The following is a 16,651-nucleotide window of genomic DNA, read 5'->3' on the forward strand; positions in this document are numbered from 1 at the left end:
TCTTTGTAACCCATTTTTGTTTCTCTTTTGAAGATAGCCTCTGTTCCAAAAAGTACTTCAAACTATCATGATTTGTTTCTTCTTTGGAGTGCCTTCATATTAGGTATGGATGTCATTTCTTAACTGCATGTACTATGGCCAACATTTATTTTTCTCAGATCGGTCTATGTAAATTCTTTCATTTGAGTTGGCTACTTTCAAATGCAAGGGGTCTACCTTCTTCCATCAACACTACACTAATGACATGACCTAAGGCATCATACTACACAATGAAGGTTCTTGTAAAGTTAGGTGTGGCTAGGATGAGAGTTGTACACATAGCCTCTTTAAGTTTTTCAAAAGATATGGTTGACTCCTAAGTTCAAGAAAATGATTCTTTCTTTAATAATTTTGTTAGAGGTGTTGTTATTTGACCATAATTCTTAATAAACTTATGATAATATCCTATCAATCCTAAAAATCCTTTGAGTTTCTTCAAGGTTTTTGGGATTGGCCATTCCATCATAGCTTTAATTTTGTAAGCATCCACTTTGACACCCTCATGAGATACAATATGACCCAAATATTACACTTCTTGAACCCAAAATACACACGTGGAAGGATTTGCATATAGTTTTTACTCTTCCAATAGTGTTAACACCATGTCAACATGTTGTACAAGCTCTTCCCAAGATTTGTTGTAGATTAGTATGTCATCAAAAAAAATTTAAACAAATTTTCTAAGAAAGGATTTGAAAATAGGATTCATCAAGATTTAAAATCTTGAAGGTGAATTAGTAAGTCCAAATGGCATAACCAAAAACTGATAATGAACTTCAAGTGTTAGAAAGGTTGTTTTGGGAATGTCTTCCTACCTCATTCTAATTTGATGATATTGAAAATGGAGATCCAATTTAGTAAAGAAAATGGTTCCATGCAGTTCATCTAATAATCATCAATGACAAGAATAAGAAACATATATTTGATTGTCATTATGTTGAGTTGTTTATAATCTAGACAAAAACACCGTGAAACTTCCTTTTTTATTACCAGCACCAGAGTGAAGAGAAGACATTGTGGTTAGGTTGTATGATGCCAACATCTAACACTTCTTGAACCATACACTCAATCTCACTCTTATATGCATATGGATACCTGTAAGACCTAATGTTAGGTGGCACACTTCCAAGTTACAAATGATGAATAGCATGGTCATTGTCTCGAGTAGGTGGAAGACCCTTAGGAATATCTCCAAATACCTTGGAATAATTATTGATAACTTTTTGGAGATCCACTGGAGTAGAGGATATATATGTTTGAACATATAATGAATAAAATTATGCAATTACACCATGGTGTTCCATTCTTAGAAATTTTGTCATGTTATTAGACCTTATCACTTTAGAAGGTTTCCTTTGGATGTCTCTAAGCTCAATTTCCTTACCTAATAAGGAAAATATCATGAAATTATATTAAAATTCAAGGGTCATTTTCCCAATGACTGTAACCATTAGACCCTTAATACAACATCATCAACACCCATTTGGATTGCGATCATGGGACTATCCAATATATACTCCCTCATATTCAACTTAATATATGACACTTCCTTGAAAATTTTATGGTGCCTCCATCTACAATCATTACTTGAAATTATGACGCTGGATATACAAAGTAATAGAGAATTTTTGCAAATTTGTACTTTGTGAAGTTATGGATACTACTGGAATCAATCAACACTATTACCCTTTTTTATTTTTGATATATCCCTCTATGTTAAGGGTTTGTGGAGCACTAATGCCATCTAATGCATGATAAGATATTGTTGGAGTAGTCTCTTCTAACTCTAGATCTTATGACGGTTCTGATTCTTGATCTTCTTCCTCTTCGCAGCGTATGTAGAATAATTTATTCTCATTGGAATATATTCCCCTTACTATAGTTGTTACACAATTGAAACATAGTCCCTTTGCTCTTCTTTCATCCATTTGCTGAGGTGTCAACCTTGTTGGTTGAATTAGGTTAGGAGAGGGACCATGATTTTCTCTATAGTTGCTAGTGACCAATCTTTGAGGAGTCATATTTTTTCTTTAAACTCTCGTTGCCAAATTGAAAGCATGCTATAGGGATTTATGATCAAAGAGACACACAAAAGTTTTCACAAAGAGGTTTAACAAATTATCCTCTGAAATGTTCTTTCTCTCATAGACTCAACTTCTTTGAAATGTTGAATGTACTATGTAACTGGACCTTTTTGTCAAATATTTACTAATTGAATAAAGAACTTTTTTCTCTTAATATCTCCATAATATGTTATCAATTCCTTTGTAAAAATGGACCAAGAAATAATATAATTCTTTTTATTTTCATGAAACCATTGATACCATGCAAATTGTTCTTGTTCTAAAAACATGGATGCAATATTTACCTTTTATAAGTTTGTCACTTGGTGTATGTCAAAGTATTGCTCCATTTGGAATATCCATGTTATAGGATCGTTATCATCAAACTTCCCCATATCGATCTTCGCAATGAAGTAGTACCTTGGTGCTGACTTTAAGCTTTGATGAGGTGGATCTTGGAGTGAAAAAGCTTGATTATGGTTTTATGAATCAATATTTGTCCTCTCTAATTTTGGTAAAATACTCCCCATATGGGATTGAGTTCCAACACAATTTTTCTCCTTATTTTGATGATTTCCTTGGATCTCCATATCCCTTTTCAAATACCTCTCTAAGACAAGTTTTTCCATGGAAAACTAACTTTCCAACATGGATACATGGTATTAGACATATTCTATTTCTTCATGAGTTATGGATGATATTTTTGGACGCTTAAGTGGTGAAGTAAATTTTGAAGAGAGTTGTGTGAATAAATAATAATTCTTCTATTTCCTCTTAATCATAAATTTTGACTTACCAAAAATAGATCTACCAATTAAACGTCATGCTAATAGAAATGTACATATGCTAATAGAAATGTACATACTTTTCAAAAACCTAATTTGTAGATTACCTAGATGGCTAACCTTTGTCCATATATAGATATATATATATATGAAATTTGAGCCCTTTGAATCTGAATTTTGGCTTGAAGTACTTTGGTATGTCTATTTTTCAAACCCCCAAGTTTGACCAAAATTTGATGTGTCAAGTGAAACTTATGATAACTTTCATAAAAATTGTTGATTTTTGGCTTATTCCCAAGACTAAACTTGTATAGCTTGCCACATGTCCAATTTTTCAAACATAATTCTAGAGCTTGATGATTTTCACAATATGAAACTTCATTGGGATAATGTCACAACAAAAATTCCAAGATCATTCCTTTGAAACTGATTTCAAGACTATTCAAAAACCCTAAATTCCACAAGATATATCTCCAAAATTGTACTGAACCAGACTAAATTTTTTTTACCAGTTGTACATAGAGGTCTTTCTATAGTATTTTAAAATTTACACAATTTGAAGTGTTTCATAATAAAATATTGTAACAAAAATACTAAAATCATTTGTTTCAAATTGATTTAAGGACCATTCACAAGCCCTAAATTCCATAGTATATATCTCTAAAATTATAGTGAATTAGAATCTGAAATTTTGATCACATGTACATGTATATATCTCCTGCAACATCTCAAAATTTTTGGGTATGAATATTCCCATAAAATGAATTATGGTGAAAACTCTAGATCACTCGTTTAAGATTGATTTAAGAACCATTTACAAAGTCAAATTTCCATAGGGTATATCTCTGAAATTATAGCAAACCATAATATGACATTTTTATTATATGTACTTCTAGATCTCTCCTCAATCAACCCAAAATTTCACAATATGAATCTTCCTATAAAAAAATTCATAGTGAAAATTCCACGAGGACTCATTTGAAGCAGCAAAACCATAACATCATAGCTCTAATACAAAATTTTATGAAACATCTACTTTAAAAATGATAAGAAGCCAATAATTATAATCCACTTCAAGGGGAAAACCTGATTTTAAGATGAATACAATGCGTAAGACAAGATTTAATGATCCTAAGACTAGGTCTCCTTGGTGTGTGTGTGTGTGTGTATCTCTGTGTTTGTAGGAGACCAATGGTACAATTATAATGAAAGATTACAATGAAAGATTTTGCCCGACATAACAATATAACAATATAAATGTAATAACACAATATATGGTATTAATAAAGGGTTTTAGCGTTAACATGGGACTTATATAGTGCTTAACATTTGTTTTATTACAAAAACATCAATATGTTTCAATCTACATAAAGCATTGGGATGATGTACAATCAACAAATAAGGACAAAATATATTATTTGACACAAATAATAATTTGGTCTTATTTCATTTATAATGATTAAAATGACAAATATGTGATCTACTAACATGGATACATGTCTCAATGGTGTTACCATAGCAGTGGTATGCCAAGGCATCATAACACATGCATCAACATTGAGAAAAGGAAAAAATGTTTTGACACCAAGAGTATAATACATTAAAATACATTCAAGCCATCTTTGCTAAGAGCTCATCTAATACGCAAGGAACAATAATAATAAAAAACAAAGTTTAAGACAAATGATAAATTCTACATACTACAAACAAGGATGTGCATGGTTGCAAACCATTTTCACATACATAAATGTAATCCCTTCACATGTCAATCTATCTATTTCTTAAATATGATGCTAAGTGTATGGATTAATCTAGGAAAAAGAAGTTATTGGGGACTTGGAAGATGCCCAATGTGCAATATTGAGATAGAATCTATCACCCATTTGTTTATACAATGTTCATTTGCGGCTTGGGTATGGAAGAATGTTCTAAATACATTGAACATCAATTCAGATTGGAATATAAATGATATTCAAGATTGTATCAAGAATTGGAAGGATTCAAATCTTGACTTTGTCTCCCTTCCTTTTTACATCATTTGGGGAGTCTGGAGAAAATGGAAATCTACTATATTTGAAGATATGCCTCCTGATATTTAAAAACTAGTGTTAGTGGGAAAACTTCCCTAAGGTAAGGGTTGAAAACCTCAACAGAGAAAAACAAGATAATCAATAAAGAGCAATCAAATAAGCATGCCAAACATATGAATTACTAAACATGGATTTGGAAACATACCCGGAGGTCTTACGTTTGATGATGTTCCCGTATGGTCCAAACCCTCTAATTCCTCCAAAACGAGCAGACGTGCAAGTCAATTCACATAAGCATATACATAATAGATAATTCAATGTGCATACATAAAAGATATGTTAGATCATCATATATAAGCATATAAATTACTATTCATGAGACAATAACATATCATGAACAAGACATGAGCTTCTTTATTGATTAACAACAATAGGTACATGAAAGGTACAACCTGATCCAAGCCAAAGGCACTGACGAAGCCTTCCTCCAGATCCGTCCAGCCCGAGTTATGAAGACAACCTCTATAACAAATGCAAGGAGATGCTATAAGGATGATGAACATCTCTGCAAAGGAAACCAAGGTTTCCTAGAGATTGGGAGTGTAGGAGGCACGAGAAAAATAGACTTGATCTAGGAGAAAAATGGGTATAATGTCGATAACCCTTCTCTTGTATGAATTAGGCATACCCAAGGGATGTATATATACCACCTGAAATTAGTTAATTCAGTTGTGCCACTGGCTCCTATAGGTGGGCTCGCGGTAAAACCCATGAACCCCGCCTGAAAAATAACATTTTATTTTTATTTTTCATATTTTAAGAGGTATACGCGGGTGCAGTGTTATAGGACCCACATATGTATGTGATTTAGTGTGGGAAGATTCACGTATGGAATTTGGAATATTATTTTTTAATATGAGATCAAGTCTGTATGGAAAAAGGGACTGCACGGGGCCATAAAAGAGCATCAAGTCTACATGAGTGCCAAATGATGTTATAACAACTAGCACATTTAGATTGTAGGCAATTTAAAGAGACGAGTTTGATGATTAATGTCCATCGTAACAAAAATATCAAACTACCACTTAACCTTATGGATTTTCCTATGGGCTATTTTGATGGGGTGGCTTAATCTAACAATTGTGGATGTGGGGGCATTATCTTCAGGGAGAGGAACCACTTCTATAAGATACACTGGAATGGGGGAGTTGGCACAAACACAAAGGCTGAACTAACTACACTATGGGGAACTTTAACATGTGCAAAGGAAATGGGGATTACTTCATTGAATGCTTTTGGGGATTCAAAAAATGTGATTGATTGGGAAAATGAGATGGGTGCTCTAAATGCTTCCTCTTTGGAACACTGGAAGGATAGGGTTTGAGTTCTTATAAAATCCTTCAGTTTTATATCCTTTACACATATATATAGGGAGATCAATCATGGCGCAGATGAACTCTCAAAGAAAGGGTTGAATCTTCAACAAGGATATATTTGCATTGAAGAATTTGTTGAAGAGGAATGGGTTGCTGAGGGAAGATTACCTGTAATTTGAGCTAGAGGACAATCTTAGAAAGTTTAGAACTAGTGACTGAACATAACAAGGGACATTTTGAAGAACGTAGATCAATTTTCTATTTTCATAAAAGAAGAAAATTGCTAAGATGTAGTGTATGTAAACTTTTATATATTAATATAAGATGTTTGTTTTCTCTATTTGAATAAAAAATGGATTAACCCTCCTAGCATAAATAAAATTTCACATGCCAACTTATCAATTTCCTAAATGTGATACTACATGTCTCGATTAACACTTAGAGCACAAATAAACACACATAAACTAGCACAACCATATAAATTAAATGGATGTATGAATCAAAACACTTTCATCATAATACATTTCACATTGCCAAAATTTAAAAAATCATAAAAATTAACTAAATGATATATATATATATATATATATATATATATATATATATGCGTTCAAAACAAATATGTAACAATATTCTTAACTATGAAGATTTACCTTTACTTTACCATGGAGATTTTTAAACTGCAAATAAACTTTGTTACAATACCATGGTTTACTAATACCACATTCCCCAAAAAATATAACTCATCTTCATATAATAAGACATTTTTTTCTAGAAAGGTAGAATCTTTAGTTTCTTAGTAAAAATATACATCTTTATGTAAAACTACATTTTTTCTAGAAAAGTAGAACCTTTAGTTTCTTAGTAAAAATATATTCAGTATAGTTTAATCTATATATATATATATATATATATATATAAAAGGTATGTTTATCATTATTTATTTCTCTCAGGTGGTCAGGGGAATCCTTTAGGGAGGTGTGGTTTTTATGGTGAAATGAGGCATCTCCAAAAAAATTGTGGAATCTCCCTCCCCTTATAAGTTGGGGTATTTGGCTAGGTAGGAATAAATCATTTTTTCAACATAAACAGATATGTCCTGATCGTATTGGTGTCCAAGCCTTGGTTATATATGTTCTCATTCCTACAATTGAAATCAGATACAAAACTCGTTCTATTGTGGTCAAACATATTGACAAAGATCGACCTTGGGCATTTTTCGATGGATCATCTCAAGAAGGAAGTATATGTGGAGGAGGAACCATCCTTTATCTATTTGAAAATCATTCCTTTCAGTTAAAGAGTGGGTTGGGTCATGTATCCAACAATTATGCTAAACGTTTTAGCCTCAAATTTCTTCTTCTTTTTTCCATTGAAAAAGGGTGTTGGCAACTATAGGTTTTTGGGGACTCTCGGGTAGTTATTGATTGATTTAATCAAAATTATGTTTGTCACGTGCATACACCCAGGCATATATTGGAGGAAGTTTTGATGATTAAGGAGTAGTTTGATCTTATTACATGCCATCATATATACAAGGAAAGGAATTCCATTTCCGATCGTTTATCCAAAGAGTGTGCCCAACAAGCTCGGGGGACTCGACAAATTTTAGAGCAGATCGGAAATGACCATTATGGACACTACCATCGTCCTTTTGATGAGATTCCATAGATAGATATTGTATAGGATTGATATTGGGATAACATATATATACATTTTTTATATGATGTTATTGTTATCTTTAGTTTTGATATGGACTATGATATTTTTCCGATAGTGAATCAATGCCAGTTTTTTAATGGTTTCATGATCTTTGGTATTTTTTAAATTTTATATATTTCAAATCATGTACAATTTTATCTTTCAGAGAACTGTTGTTCTACAACAAAGTTTTTGATGAGCTATCAAAGCACCCACAATATGTAATTTTCATATTTATATAATGGAAATTACGATATTTCCTTGAGAATATATATATATATATATATATATATATATATATATATATATATATATACTAATTTTTGTTTTTCTTCTTAACTACAATAATAAGACATAGTGGGATTTATAATAATTTTATATAATAATAATATAAATTTATAAATTTATAATTCGATATTTTGTTTTAATTTATTACTTTTTTTTAGATTATATAATAAACCAACTTAACTAAAAATCGAGAGTTAAAATGGATCTAGACTGGTTTATTATTAACTATAATTAATTATAAATATAAATTAATTATTAATTATTAATTTTATTTTATTTTTATTTTTAGTTTTATGTAATTTCACCAAGTCAATTTTTTTATTAATAAATTTTTAATTCTATTTTTTATTTTTATTTTATTTTGACCTAGTCAAAATGTTTAGAGGGCATTACAACATCTCTACACTATCTTGTTATGTTTACAATAAGTATTAAGTTTTACTTTAAAACATGTTATAAAATAAAATTAAAGTAAAATATTTATATTTTTTTTTTTAAATGAATTATGATTTTTGGATATGTGGTATTGATAAGTCATGGTATTGTAAGAAAGTCTATTTAGAAGTTAATAATATGCATAGTAAAATGAAGTGAATATTCATGATTAAGAATCTTGTTATATTGTAAATATTAATTTTTTATATGCTTATTAATTAAAATTAAATATGGTTACAAAATCATTATTTTGATTTTCATGTCATATGTATATGTATATTATGATTTTCTTTTAAGTAACCAATTATTTGTAATTGTATCTGCAGTAAGACATCTAGGTTATTTCTTAACAAGATACATAACCATGGGCAAGTTCAAAATAAAAAGTTCAGTACCTTATGAGATAATGTTGAGTGAAACAGGAGCAACTCCCATTGAAGTAATTGCTATGGTGGGACTCATAAAATATCTAAAAAGAATTGAGCAAATAAGAGTAGGTAGATGGCCTAATGTTAACTTCAATGAAGGCATGAGTGAAAGAAAGAAAACATGGATGAAACAAAACTACACATGAATGCAAAATGGAGTATCTACCTCAATGCTTGTCCCACAAATAGCAAGGAGCTAAAGGATTTTGTTATGGAGAAGTTTCGTATAAAGGTATGGGGAAACGAGTTAGGTAGAAAGAAGAAATATTACATTGAGGAATCCAACCCTACTTGTGATCTACAACAAAAAGAGTTCATTGGAGCTAGCATTCCGTGGAGGGCAAAGGTTCTTATTGCTCAATTAAGGACCAACTCACATCAACTTCGGTGTGAAACAGGACGGTGGAAAATGCCTAAAGAAGCTTGGGAAGAATGGGCGTGTACATTTTGAATGTTTGGGGCTGTGGAATTGGAAAAACATTTCATTTTGGAATGTGATACATACAAAGACATCAGAGAAAGTTATGAGAACATGTTAGCATCAGTTTCTTGGCATTGTCTTTTTAGCGAGGGGATTGTTGGAAGGTTTGGCCAGCTCATCATCAATTTGAATCGGAAAATGATTAAATTGCAAAAAACAAAAAACAAAGATCTAATGATCTCATAGACTTTATAATATCATTTCATTAATCCAAAATGTTATCATTTCATTAATCCAGAATGTAACCTATAGAAATAGAACTCAAAATAAATATGTAAGACCTAACCATTCTTATAACCATTATAGCACAAGCCATAGATTAAAAATACTTATCAATGTACTAAACCCAATTAAATTAAAATTCCAAAAATAGAAATACCTTTCAAAATAATAAGCCCATCCCTTTTAGTCAAAACTCGTTATACTAAATCAGACCACTCATGGAATGAGACTCCAACTCTCATAGCAAATAATGTTTCTTGGTTTCAATAATAAACCCATCCATCAGATCTCTCATCGAATGAGACTCCAAATCTCATAGCAAAGAATGTTTCTTGGTTTCTAATCAGGCTCAAAATTGCACCCCCACCATGCAACACTGATTCTGCCTACCATTTAATAATACTCTATTTTTTGGCAAGTAAAACTTACAACAGAGAGATTAAGAAAAAGAATGTTTCTTGGTTTCTAATCAGGCTCAAAATTGCACCCCCACCATGCAACACTGATTCTGCCTACCATTTAATAATACTCTATTTTTTGGCAAGTAAAACTTACGACACAGAGAAATTAAGAAGCCAGTTCACCGCACAGGCTTGCCACATACATATGCCATAGAGAGACACTACGAAGCTATGCCACTTAACAACAGGGAACACTGGAATTAAATTTGGTCGCGAAGTTGATGCTGGTGCAGAAAAATTAGTGTGAAGAATGGCGGTCTTGTGGTAGGCCGCTGCCTGCCTTGATTTATGTAATGGATCATTCGCAGTTTTTCCATTTATCTCCATTTCGGAAAGAAATTTCTTTCAACAAATACAACAGTCATACCCATCAGCATTTGCCCTTACTTTTGCATTACAATTCTTATACTTCCTATTTTTCTGGCCCTCGTCCTACACCCATCTCCATTGATGATGCCGCAGCAGTTAAACTGCAGCGGCGGAATAAAGTAAAGAAGAGACAAGTTTCAGTTGTTGCTAATGCATATGCCGACCAAAACCAATGCACACAAACGGATTTACAGAAACACAAACAAAGTAATGTTTTCTTATCGAACGACATGATCAGAGGTTATGCCAGGAATGGGTTATGCGAGGAAGCGCTGAGGATGTATTATCAAATGCAACGCACAGGCATAAAACCCGACAGGTTGGTTTTTATTTCTCTAGTCAATGCATGCGGCAGCCTATCAGATCTGCAAGCGGGCAGGAAGATTCATGAAGATATCATTGCAAGGGGTTTTGAATCGGATGTTTTTGTGGCCACTGCGCTTGCGTCAATGTATATTAAATGTGGGAGTTTGCAGAATGCCCGCCAAGTGTTTGACGGAATGCCTGAACGAGATGTTGTGTCATGGAATGCAATCATTGCTGGTTGTTCCCAGAATGGAAACTATCAAGAAGCATTGTCATTCTTCAATGAAATGCTAACCCAGGGAAACAAACCCAACTCAAGCACCTTGGTTAGCATTCTGCCTGTGTGCGCCCAATTATTGGCTCTGGAACAAGGTAAGCAGATCCATGGGTATGTCATAACAAGTGGAGATAGATACAGTGTTATGGTGGGTAATGCTCTTGTAGACATGTATGCTAAATGTAGGAGTGTTGACACTGCCTGCAAATTGTTTGAAAGAATGCCTGAAAAAAATGTTGTGTCATGGAATTCAATCATTGCCGGTTATTCCTATAATGGCCATTCCCATGAAGCTTTGGCATTCTTCAATAGAATGCAAATTCAGGGTATAAAAGCCAACTCGATTACAGTGATTAGTGTTCTGCCTGCATGTGCCCAATTATTGGCTTTGGCACAAGGTAAGCAGAACCATAGTTATGTAATAAGAAATGGACTTGATTATGATGTTGTTGTTGGCAATGCTCTTGTAGACATGTATACCAAATGTGGGCACATTAACACTGCCTACAAATTGTTTGAAAGAATGCCTCAACGAAATGTTTCATCATGGAATACAATCATTGATGGTTATGCCCAAAATGACCATCCCCGTGAAGCATTGGCTTTCTTCAATGAAATGCAAGTTTGTGGCGTTAAATCAGACTCTATTACCATGGTTATTGTTCTGTCTGTCTGTGCTGAGTTATTGGTTTTGGAACAAGGTAAGCAGATCCATGCCTATGCAATTAGAAGCGGATTTCAATTCAATGTTTTCGTAGGCAACGGGCTTGTAAACATGTACGCCAAATGTGGGCGTATAAGTGTTGCTCGACAAGTGTTTGACAAGATGTCGAATCGAGATGTGGTCTCATGGAATGCAATGATTTTGGGATATGGAATTCATGGACATGGTGAGGATGCTCTTGCTCTTTTTTCCCAAATGCAACAGACAGGCACAAAGCCGGATCATATCACCTTCATTGGTGTTTTGACTGCCTGCTCTCATGCAGGCTTGGTAGACGAGGGCTTGCAATGCTTCGAGGGCATGAAATCGAATTATGGCCTTGCACCTGAACTGGAGCATTATGCATGCTTGGTTGACCTTCTTGGGCGAGCAGGGCATCTAGATGAAGCACATGACATTATCAAAAAGATGCCATTAGAGCCCAATGCTGATGTGTGGGGAGCCTTGCTCGGGGCCTGCAGAATTCACTGCAATATTGAGCTTGGAGAACAAGCAGCAAAACAACTTTTTGAATTAGAACCAAACAATGCTGGATGTTATGTACTGTTGTCAAACATCTATGCTGAGGTGGGAAGGTGGGAAGATGTAGCAAATTTGAGGAAAATGATGAGAGACAGAGAAGTGAAGAAGCAACCAGGATGCAGTTTTATTGAGATAAATAGAGAGACTCATACATTTCACATGGGAGGCAGAGCCCATCCTCAATCTGAAAATATTTATGCGACCTTGGAAGCCTTGTATGGGCAAATCAAGGAAGCAGGGTATGTACCTAAAACGAATCTTGTGCTGCAAGATGTGGAGGAGGAGTTGAAGGAAAATATGCTATCCAGTCACAGTGAGAAGCTGGCCATTGCTTTTGGGATCATCAATACAAGCCTGGGAAACCCCATCCATATCATGAAAAACCTTCGTGTGTGTAGTGACTGCCACAATGCCACTAAATTCATCTCCAAGATTGTTGGGCGAGAAATTATTGTAAGAGATGCAAACCGTTTCCACCACTTTAAGAATGGATTGTGTTCTTGTGGAGATTACTGGTGATGCGAGAAATTGAGTAACAAATATGTTTCTGCTTTCAGTATAAATACTATTCCTTTGCTAGGTAGAGCATAATTCCCCTCTACAAAGAGGGGCACGTGTTGAACTATATTGGGTGAATCTTTGGATATGATGATAAACCCAAACCATAAAGAACACCTTAATACACAAAGACACCAATACAGATGTGTCAATTATTTGGCACAAAATAGTATTCATTTTTATCCAAATCTTTATAGTATATTTAAGTTTAGATACGCAACCCCCGGCTGATTCTTGTGTGTTGGGTACATTTATGAACCTGTAGAATATCTATATTAGAAAGCTGTATATAAGCAACTAGATACAGGGATTATAATCTTGATATGATTGTTTTGGTATATAAGCATCTAGTAGTTTGCGTTAAAATTCTTTTAATTGCAATGAAACCTAAAGGTTGTTTCTAGAAATAGAAAGTGGACATGCATGGCCATGTTATGCTCTTGACCTGCTAGAAGATCCAGAATACCAAATATGCGAAGAAATATACCCAGAACACAGAACATAAGAAATAACAGCATGTATTTTATTATTAAGAAAGGAAAGCAATGTTCACTTGCCTCTTCGAGAGGGCAACCTCCAATAGAGTTGGGCTCACTTACAAAATAAGACATGACGCTCCTCAAGGGGAGTCTCTATCCTTTATATAGGATTCATACATGCAATACCATGGGTCAGTACCATGGTTCTTATTAATACCATCTATCTAATACCATGGCCCATTTGCAACTAACTGTGGTCCCTTCTTTAAATGCGGGTCAACCACTTACAATTATTAATATGGGCTTTATTGACTCTTTAACTAACTATAACTATGACTCGACCCTATTACATAAATAAGGGGGTTAGGGTTGGACCCTAACATGCCCTCCCCCATAAAAATAGCCTTGTCCTCAAGGTTGAAGCTGCGGAAACTGTTGAAGAACAGTGGCTGGTTCCCAGGTCGCATCTTCTGGAGAGGTGTCTTTCCACTTGACAAGGACTTCCTTGATCGTGCGGCCACACATGTGCCGTTCTCGCGTGTCAAGAACCTGTTCAGGTTGGAGCCAAATTGAACCTTCTTCATCCAATTCCGGTAGACTAGTTTGAATTCTGCAATGGTTCCCAACCACTTTCTTGAGGCATGAGACATGGAAGATGGGATGGATTTTTGCAGTGGGTGGCAAGGCTAGCTTGTAGGCTACTTCTCCGATGTGTTGAAGTATTTGATACGGTCCATAGAATTTTGGAGATAATTTCTGACAACCCTTGTCTTTGAGTGATGTTTGCTTATATGGTTGTAGCCTCAAGAATACCTGATCCCCTTCTTGAAATTTGCGCTCTGAACGATGTTGGTTTGCCTGTTGCTTCATGCGATTTTGAGCTTGATGGAGATTCTCTTTGAGGTGGGCCAGCATGGTTGCACAGTTCTGTAGGAGTTGATCCACTTCTTGTACCTTCGAGCATCCCTGGATATAAGAAGTAGGTGAAGGAGGGAGTTGACCATAAACTGCTTCATATGGAGTCATTTTGGTGGTGGCATGATAGTTAGTATTATACCACCATTCGGCTAGAGGTAACCACTGTACCCATAGATGTTGCTTTTCTGAAGTGAAACACCTGAGGTAGGTCTCCAAACATTTGTTGACTGCTTTAGTTTGACCATCAGTTTGGGGATGATAGGAAGTACTGAGTTGTAGTTGGGTACCTTGTAGCCTGAAGAGTTCCTGCCAAAAGTTACTGGTGAAGATCGGGTCACGATTAGAGACAATGGAAGTGGGCATGCCATGCAATTTGAAGATCTAGTCCATGAAAGATTGAGCCACCAAAGCTGGTGTAAAAGGGTGGAGTGGGTGCAAAAGTGAGCATACTTAGAAAGTCTGTCCACAACCACCATTATGACTGACTTGTTCCCTGACTTCGGAAGACCCGTAATGAAATTCATAGAAACCTCCGTCCAGATTGAGGCAGGAATGGGCAATGGCTGTAATTTGCCTGGGGATTTGACTGTTTCTCCTTTGTGGCGCTGACACACATCACACTCAGCGACAAAAGTAAGAATGTCATTTTTCATGCCTGTCCAAAAGAATGAACGTCGAGTGCGAGCATAAGTCTTCTGAAAGCCTGAATGGCTTGCAGTGGGAGATGAGTGCAACTCTGCCAAAATGCGACTTTTGAGGGTGGATGTTGGTGATATCACTACTTGTCCTTGCAGCGAAGAATCTCATCCTGCCAAGAGTAGGCCGCTGTGGAATTTGGATCCGCCTGCAATTTATTAATGAGTTGGGAGAGCAAAGGATGTGAAAACCATTCCTTGCCAGCCTCTTCAATCCACTCTGGAATGGGAAGAGAGATTGCTAGCAGGATGCTTTCCTCCTCAAATTGGCGTGATAAAGCATCCGCTACGACATTTTCGCGCCCTTTCTTGTAAATTATCTCATAATCATATCCCAACATTTTGGCTAGCCATTTATTTTGTTGTGGCGAGGATAGGCGTTGCTCCAAGAAATATTTAAGGCTTTGATGGTCTATGCGAATTTGGAAATGCCGCCCCAATAAGTATGGTCGCCAGGTATCCACTGCATGTAAGATGGCCATCATCTCCTTCTCATAGGTAGATTGTCTCAGATTTGTCCCACTTAGTTGTTGGCTAGTGAAGGCCAAGGGTCGACCTTCCTGCATTAAGACAACCCCAATACCCATACCTGAAGCATCACATTCAATCACAAAAGATTTGGTGAAGTCGGGTAGTGCCAATACATGAGTGGAACACATGGCATGTTTGAGAGCTATAAATTCCTGTTGCGCTTCATCATTCCAGAGGAATGAATTTTTCTTAAGAAGGTGAGTGAGGGGTCTAGCAATGCAACCATAATTGCGGACAAATTTGCAATAGTAGCTCGTGAGACCCAAAAATCCTCTCAAGCTCTTCAAGGTCTTTGGTTGAGGCCAATCCTGCATTGCCTAGATCTTTTTGGGATCCACCCTGACACCTTCACACCCCACAATGTGGCCCAAATACCCAACCTCTTCCATGCCAAAAGAGCACTTGGAGAATTTGACAAATAATTTATGCTTCCGGAGTAGTTGCAAGAGTAGATCTACATGCTGAAGATGTTTTTCCCAGGTGAGGTTGTAGATGAGGATGTCATCAAAGAAAACAAGGACAAATTTTTTGAGATATGGTTTGAGCAGGTGATTCATGAGGCTCTAAAAAGTGGATGGGGCATTACAGAGACCAAATGGCATGACCAGGAATTCATAATGGCCTTCATGAGTTCGGAAAGCAGTCTTTGGAATGTCTACTTCTTTCATGCGAATTTGGTGATAGCCCGAGCGAAGGTCGAGCTTAGTAAAGAATTGAGCCCCATTTAGTTCATCCAGCAAATCATCAACAACCGAGATGGGAAATTTATCTTTGACCGTCAGCTTGTTGAGGGCCCTGAAGTCTGGACACATACACCATTCCCCATCTTTCTTGAGCACCATGACCACAGGCGATGAATAAGGACTAATGCTAGGATGAATGACACCAGCTTCCAGGAGCTCCTTGATGATTTTTTCAATTTCATTCTTTTGGGCGAAAGGATATCTATATTCGTGCACATTT

The 16,651-nt window shown here is 35.4% G+C and overlaps 1 pseudogene; it reads left to right on the top strand.

Moving 5' to 3' along the window:
* Positions 1 to 10,172: 10,172 nt before the first annotated feature.
* LOC149150985 (pentatricopeptide repeat-containing protein At1g11290, chloroplastic pseudogene) lies at positions 10,173 to 13,246 on the top strand (annotated as a pseudogene).
* The last annotated feature ends 3,405 nt before the right edge of the window (positions 13,247 to 16,651 follow it).

The sequence above is a fragment of the Pinus tabuliformis genome, chromosome 9 (assembly GCF_031772625.1).
Source record: "Pinus tabuliformis cultivar Carrire ecotype Pingquan chromosome 9, CPIR1, whole genome shotgun sequence".
Lineage (NCBI taxonomy): Eukaryota > Viridiplantae > Streptophyta > Pinopsida > Pinales > Pinaceae > Pinus > Pinus tabuliformis.